Source organism: Camelina sativa, chromosome 15, assembly GCF_030686135.1.
Source record: "Camelina sativa cultivar CO46 ecotype springtype chromosome 15, ASM3068613v1".
NCBI classification, from domain to species: domain Eukaryota; kingdom Viridiplantae; phylum Streptophyta; class Magnoliopsida; order Brassicales; family Brassicaceae; genus Camelina; species Camelina sativa.
The window spans coordinates 24,795,574-24,803,417 of NC_141894.1; the positions used below are offsets into that span (position 1 = coordinate 24,795,574).

Sequence of the window (7,844 nt, forward strand, 5' to 3'; positions counted from 1 at the left end):
TATATTAAGATTGATTGTGAGAATAAAATGAAAATTTTAAAAAGGTAAAATTGAAGTTTTTTTACGTAATTTTTAAACTAACATCCAATATGTTGTTATATATAATAAGATAACATAATTATTACTAGTCATGTGTTAACAATATGCACAAATTTATGTAATAATTGTTTTTAAAAAATTATTTTGTGTAAAGTTAATAATACGAAAAATCTATAAAAAAAAATTACAAGAAACATTTTCACAATTTGACAAAAAAATGCATAAATATGAAGTTAATTATCAAAGTAATCTTCTTTAAAAAAAACTCTTCTAGGCACCACACTCTGTTTTTTTTTTCACTGAACGGACTATATTGATAAAATTCGGAAAGATTACAAATCACAAGATAAAAGACGAGAGTGAAATTAGAGAGACACAATGATCTTTCTATAACCTACATAAGAGGAAAGGATTTTACCGATACATTGTTTAAGCCAAAAACATCTTGTCTCCGGACTGAATTAGCTCTCGAAGGACCATAGGGATTTTCCGCATACCAAATTGGTGTTTAACGGACTTCAACACAAATAGCCAAAACAAGAGAATGGAACTTGGCTTTCTCCGCATAAGATGCATCTTTCTCTATAAGTGCTTTGTCAAGGGTCTCTCGGGATGTAACCGTAAGATAATCGAGACCCACTTGAACCTTTCAACGCCACAACGACCAAGTAATTAAGCTTAAACGAAGCTTAATACTATATGAACTAATCCAAACATAACCAAAGCTCAACCCCAAACTAACAAAGAGAAATAGTTGAGGAAGAGAAACTTAGCCCAAACGAGAGAGACTGGCCCAAACAAGGGAGGCTACTAAACCTGAGCTCTAATGATACCAGATCTTAAATGATTACAATCTGATCAGAGCAAACAGGAGACACAAGAAGGGAGAGAGGAGAGGCAAACAAAATACCAAGATAAAGGAGAGTCAGAGATCCAATGATGCATAGATTTGTCAATGAAGGAAGGAATAAGAGCCGTCGCAGGAGGAACCAAGAATCTCAACTGCCACGTATTCTCAAACAAAGTGAACCAGCGAAAAGATCTGAGCCTCCACTCCGTGAATAGCGAACAGCAGCGGCGACCCGAGCTCACCAACAACCCACAGATCTAAAGAATCTGGAAACAAGGACAATATCTCACTAGCTCTCGATCTCAAAATCTTCAGATTCACATCGCCAAAATCTCCACGCTTCCTCAACCGCAGAATACAAAGACAAAGGCTAGAAACTAAGCATGAAATTTAAAGGTGGTGACCGACGCCGGTGCTATATGAGCCACCACGCGCCGGTCAAAGGCTTAACGAAAGCTTTGTGTTAAAGGAGGCAGCCAGAGAGAAAACTAGGGTATTTTTTCTTTTTGTTTTTCGGGGATTCTAGGCACCACACTCACCTCTTGTGTTTTTTTTTTACAATAATATTACTTCTCTTAAATATTTTCTAATAGTTTCCAACTTTCCCGACTACTACGCTTTCATGAGAATTCTAATTCTAGTGGTTGGAGACTTTGCTCATGTTGCACCAATCCGCCGGCGTGTTGTTCTAGCGAGAACCATTCCCACCTTTCACTGGTTTGTTTCATCACTGATGAGAACCCTTTTATGGAGATAAGGCTAAAGACATATTGTTGTAATCTACAGATTTTTATGATTAGAACATATCCCGTAGATTTAAGATCTCTGCTGTATAAATACTTCTCTTGTTCTACCAATACCATACACGATATTATTTCATTTCGTAGTATGGTATCAGGCCTAAACAAGCGATCTTTGACCTAGCATTGTTTTGTTTCTCTTGGCTTTGATCCTCTATTTTTTTTGTTTCTTTTATCATCACAACTCAAACTTGCTCATTTCTACTTCATATACTATTACTTCTACTATGGCGGAGAACACCTCTTTGGAGACTCCATATACTCTTCATCCTTCGGATAATCCTGGTTCGCTTATCACCCCTGTTTTGCTTCGTGGTGATAATTACTAGGAGTGAGCTACAGAGCTTTGGAATTCACTCCAAGCTAAACAAAAGATTGGGTTTATTGATGGTTCTATTCCAAAACCAACCGCTAATCCTAATCATGCCCGATGGATTTCTACCAACTCTATGATTGTGGGATGGATAAACACTGCCATTAGTCCCAAAGTTTGTTCTACTGTGGCTCATGTTTCGGACGCCTTCAAGCTTTGGGAGTCTCTCAAGCGGCGGTTCTCGGTCATGAATGGTGTTTGCAAACATCTTCTTGAGGATGAAATTACCAACTACAAACAGAACGGTCAATCTGTTCTTGAGAACTACAACCGTCTTTCTAAACTTTGCGAAGAATTACAAGCTTTTCAATCTACTGCTACATGTACTTGTGTTGTTGTGGCTTACCTTGAGAAAGAGCGTGAAGATAGAAAGGTTCACAAATTTCTTTTCGGTCTTGATGAGCCTTGGTTCCGTCACATATGTTCTCAGATTATTGACGAGGAACCACTACCAGACTTAAACATTGTCTATTCACGAGTTATTCGGGCTGAACAACATCTCAACAACAAGCGCTCAAGTAAAATAACAAGATGATGTAGGATTTTCAGTCAAAACCGACTTTGCCCCTCTTTCTATGTCTACCCTTGCTGCTGTTGTTGTCGTTAATGCTCGAACTCTTGATCTCAACCACATGTGTACTCATTCCAAGCGTAAAGGACATGAAGCTTCAGAGTGTTTTATCTTACATGGATATCCTGATTGGTTTTTTGAACAACAACGCTCTTCTTCTTCTGGACAGAGCACTTGTGAAACGACCGCACACAGATTCCTAATCCTCACACAGGATCCACGGGAAACGATCTCACTGGAACCCCATAATTCCAATGAGACGACCAGCAAAGAAATCACTCCTCACAAAAACTCCCATAAATACACAAAACACCACCTCATCTTATTACTGAGTCGCACAACCAACCACCCCTAGCGACCGAGTATCAAGAGAGGTGGGCTGGAATATTTGATTTCGTCCAGCCACATGCAACAATTCCCCATTACTCCAATTCACCAACAACTCCTCCAGTGTCAATCGACACCTCCAACTGGTGTCAATCATTACCCATCGTACCCCTTGTAATGCAACACACATACCAAAATGCTGGTGTTAACTGACACCCCAACATTGCCACAACACAACCATGAAAACTATCCATAATAAATTCCTAATAAAATACAAACTAACCATTCATTCCACAAATCCACCGTTGGATATGAAGCCCATAGTACCACAAAGCTCTTCGCCAAATTTCAGCTAAATCGGACTCTGTTTCATCCTCCAAAAGTTGCTCCAAAGTAGCAATCTGGAACCAGTCCGCACAGTCTATCTAGACAACAACCATAAGAAAGACTCCTTAACTATCCTAATCTACCACCAAGTAATCACATCCTTCCCACACACATATAGATGATGGATCTCCCTTCTCCTCCCTTCCAAGTGAGAGCACCACAACTCTCTCTCCTTTTCTCCTCTAGAACCACCAAAACAGATCTCTCTACTCCTCTTAACCCTCTTCAAGGCTCCCTTAACTCTTAGGATCAAACTCACATTCTCTCTCTCTTTCTCCTTCTCTCCTCGAAGCTACCAAAAGACCACCACCCCTAGGAAATAGGCTGCTCGTGCCTTTTAAAACGAGACTTAGGGTTTTCAAACTAAACCAAGCTAAACTAATCGATTTTGAAAAAAAACCGAACAACCACCAATTTAGTGGTGTCGACCGACACCCTCCTTGGTGTCGATCGACACCCACCAAAAATTGGGTTCGGGATGTTACAACTCGTGGTCGTGGTGGTCGGTCCATTTCTTCTGGTGGCCGCGGGCGTGGTCGCGTCAATGTGAATGCGGTTTCTGCTTCCATTAACGCTTATGTTCCTTCTGTTCCTACCGACCAGATTTCCGCACTCATCAACCTGCTTCAAAACCAACAAAGTCAATTCTCTACCGAACGTCTGTCTGTTAAAACTAAATTCACTGATGTTATTATAGACACTGGTGCATCTCATCATATGACCGGAGATTTGTCATTGTTGAGGAACGCTCTTGATATAATACCCTTTGTGGTGACCTTTCCTGATGGCACAGCCTCTCCTGCTACCAAGATAGGCACATTACAGTTGAATCATGATTAATCTTTATCCAATGTTCTCTATGTTCCTAATTTAAACTGTACGCTTATCTAGGTGGCACAAATTCTCAAGCAGACGGGTTGTATTGCCATCTTTACTGACACTCAATGTGTTTTACAGAACCGTTTTACGAGGACCCTGATTGGCGCCGGTGAAGAGAGAGAGGGGGTCTACTATTTCAAAGGAGTCTGGGTTTCACGTGCTCATCAAGCAAGCAAGGGAGCAGCTGTTTCTCCTTCTGTTTTATGGCATCAAAGACTTGGCCATCCGTCCTACAAAGTGCTTTCTACGTTACCAAGTTTTGATAGTTTACAAGTTGATTTTGGCGATACACATTCTTGTGATATTTACTTTTGTGCCAAACAAACACGTTCTACTTTTCATGAGAGTTTTAATAAACCTTCCGCACCTTTTGCTTTAATTCTTTGAGATGTTTGGAGACCCTATCAGTACTGTTTCATCATGTAGAGATGCTTATTTCTTAACGATTGTTGATGACTACTCAAGGGCTGTTTGGATTTATCTCATGCTAGCCAAATCCGAGGTTAAAGGACTTCTTCAAAAATTTTGTGCCATGAGCACCAAAAAATTTGACAAACCCGTAAAAGCTGTTCGTTCCGACAATGGGATTGAGTCCATGGTTTTTTCTACTTTCTTTCGTCAACATGGGATTGAGCATCAGACTTCTTGTGTTGACACACCACAACAGAATGGTCGTGTTGAACGCAAACACTGTCATATTCTTAATGTTGCACGGTCACTCCTTTTTCAAGCTAAGCTCCCGGTTTGGGGAGAGAGTGTCCTGACCGCCGCTCATCTCATCAATCGTACCCCTACGTCTATCCTAATTGTAAAACTTTGTATGAAATGCTTTATGGGTCTTCTCCTACTTATGATACTCTCCGCACTTTTGGTTGTTTAATTTATGGTCATAGGTGTCCCCGAGACAAAGATAAGTTCAGTGACCGGAGTCACAAATGCCTCTTTGTTGGATACCCTTACGACAAGAAAACTTGGCGGTTGTACGACAAGAAAGCTTGGCGGTTGTACGACAAGAAAGCTTGGCGGTTGTACGACATTGAGGTTAATGAATTTCTTACCAGCCGTGATGTTATTTTTACGGAAGATCAGTTCCCAAGTGTCCCCGACACTACCTCCGTTACACCGCCTGTCTATCATCTAGATACTACTATTGATGATTGGCTACCTCCTACTCATATCCCGTGTCTTGTTGTTGCTCCGGATGTACTTACTCCCTCTACGTCTTCTCCCTCGGTTGGTCTTTTACCTTCCAGTCCTTCGTCTCTAGAGCCGGCTATTGATTCATCTCCTAGTGCACACACTAGTGATTCTCCTGCACCAACTTCCACGTCTCCTACTGCAACCTCTTCGGTTAGTACATCAACTGACCAGCCAGGATCGCCTACCATTGAACCTTTGTCTTCTGCTCCAAATGATGCTCCTTCTTTTGGTCTTCCTGAGTTACTTGGTCGAGGTCACCATGTGAAACAACCCTCCGTTTTACTCAGAAATTATCTTGTTAAGACTTCACATCTTCTTGCTTCCCCCTCTCTCGCTCCATCGGCTACCAATACCGATTCTCCTACTTCGGTCTCAGGTATTACACCTTATCCCATCGTTGATTATCTTCCTCAGGCTGATTTCTCTCCTGGTCACAGGGCTTTTATAGCAGCTGTCACCTCCGCGGTTGAGCCGACTAGTTTTAAAAAGACTAGTTAGGACGATGTTTGGAGAGATTCCATGTCCGATGAATACTCTGCCCTCTTGTCACAACAAACATGGGATGAGACTACTCTTCCTCCCGAAAAAAGGCCATTGGTAGCAAATGGGTTTACAAAATAAAACATCACCCGATGGGAAGATTGCTCGTTACAAGACTCGGCTGGTGGCTCTTAGTAATCAACAACATGAAGGTCTTGACTACACAGACACATGTGCTCCGGTTGCTAAACCTACTACTGTTTGGATGCTTTTTGAGATTACTGCTGCTAAGAAATGGGAGATACATCAAACGGATGTTCACAACGCTTTCCTGCATGGCGATTTACATGAGGAAGTTTATATGAAGTTACCACCGGGTTTTGAGATTTTTGATCTTACTAAAGTATGTCGTCTGTGAAAGTCCATCTATGGTCTTAAACAGGCACCTCGCTGTTGGTTTGCTAAATTGAGTGATGCTTTGAAGAAATATGGTTTCAAACAAAGCAAGACAGATTAATCTCATTTCTCATTTTTCAATAGGAAGACGGTTCTTAATATTTTGGTCTATGTAGATGATTTTATTGTTTCTGGCAATGATCTTTCTACTATGCAACGGTTTAAGAATTATCTTAGCCAGTGCTTTCATATGAAAAATTTGGGGAAGCTCAAGTATTTTCTTGGCATTGAAGTTGTTCGGAACAATGAAGCCATTTTTATTTCTCAGCGGAAGCATGCTTTAGATATCATAATTGAAACTGGTCTTCTTGGCTTTAAGCTTGTCTCTACTCCTATTGAGCTGAATCATAAGTTACTTCGTGATAATAGCCCCATCATTGAAAATCCTGAAGCGTATCGCCGGCTGGTTGGACGTCTTATATATCTCACCTTCACTCGACCGGAGATGTGTTACATAGTCCATATCTTATCACAGTTTCTGAAAACTCCTCGTCAAGCTCATAGGGACACGAAGCTAGGTACTGTTCATTATCTCAAGGGCTCTTCCGGCCAAGGTATTCTTCTTCGTGCCGACTCTGATCTTCGACTCACTGCTTACTGTGATGCCGATTGGAATGGTTGTTTTTAGACATGGCGTTCCCTCAGCGCTTACGTAGTTTTGCTTGGTACTTCTCCAACTTCTTGGAAAACAAAGAAACAGGACATCGTGTCTATGTTGTATGCTGAAGCCGAATCCCGCTCTATGGCATTTACTCTTAAGGAACTAAAATGGCTGAAGCAGTTACTTGTTTGTTTTGGCGTCTCACACACAGCGCCTATGCGTTTGTTTTGTGATAGTAAGTCTGCTTTGTACATTTAGCTAGTACAACTAGTCGTTTTGCATCATTTTAGAACCTCTTTCGTACATTTTGCATGTTTAGGAAGTTTTTGCATCTTCCTTGCATACATTGCGCATTTCAGAGTTTTTCAGGTGTCTAGGAGACGTTGGAAGCGCAGAGGATCGAGTCATGCTCAACCTCCGCAATCGAGCTACTCCTCACTTCCACAATCGAGCTACTCCTCACTTCTGCAATCGAGCTATTCCTCACTTCCGCAATCGAGCTACTCCTCACTTCCACAATCGAGCTACTCCTCACTTCCGCAATCGAGCTACTCCTCACTTCCACAATCGAGCTACTCCTCACTTCCGCAATCGAGCTACTCCTCACTTCCGCAATCGAGCTACTCCTCACTTCCACAATCGAGCCATCCTCACTTCCACAATCGAGCTATCCTCACTTCCACAATCGAGCCATCACTCAAGCCACCGGTCTAGGGATTCAGCTTTTGACGTCTCCATCAAAGTTGTAGATAATTGAGTCATCGTTCCAATGCCGTTTATTTCAAGCCAATCGGAGGTGTGGTTCAAGATTTATCATCGTTTTAGTGGATGCGTATACACCCAGCTCGAGCCACTTTCACTGACCATGCTCGAACCATTTT

General features: G+C 41.6%; 1 pseudogene; it reads left to right on the forward strand.

The window, feature by feature from the left end:
- Positions 1-1,511: 1,511 nt before the first annotated feature.
- Positions 1,512-5,924, forward strand: LOC147927062 (uncharacterized; annotated as a pseudogene).
- The last annotated feature ends 1,920 nt before the right edge of the window (positions 5,925-7,844 follow it).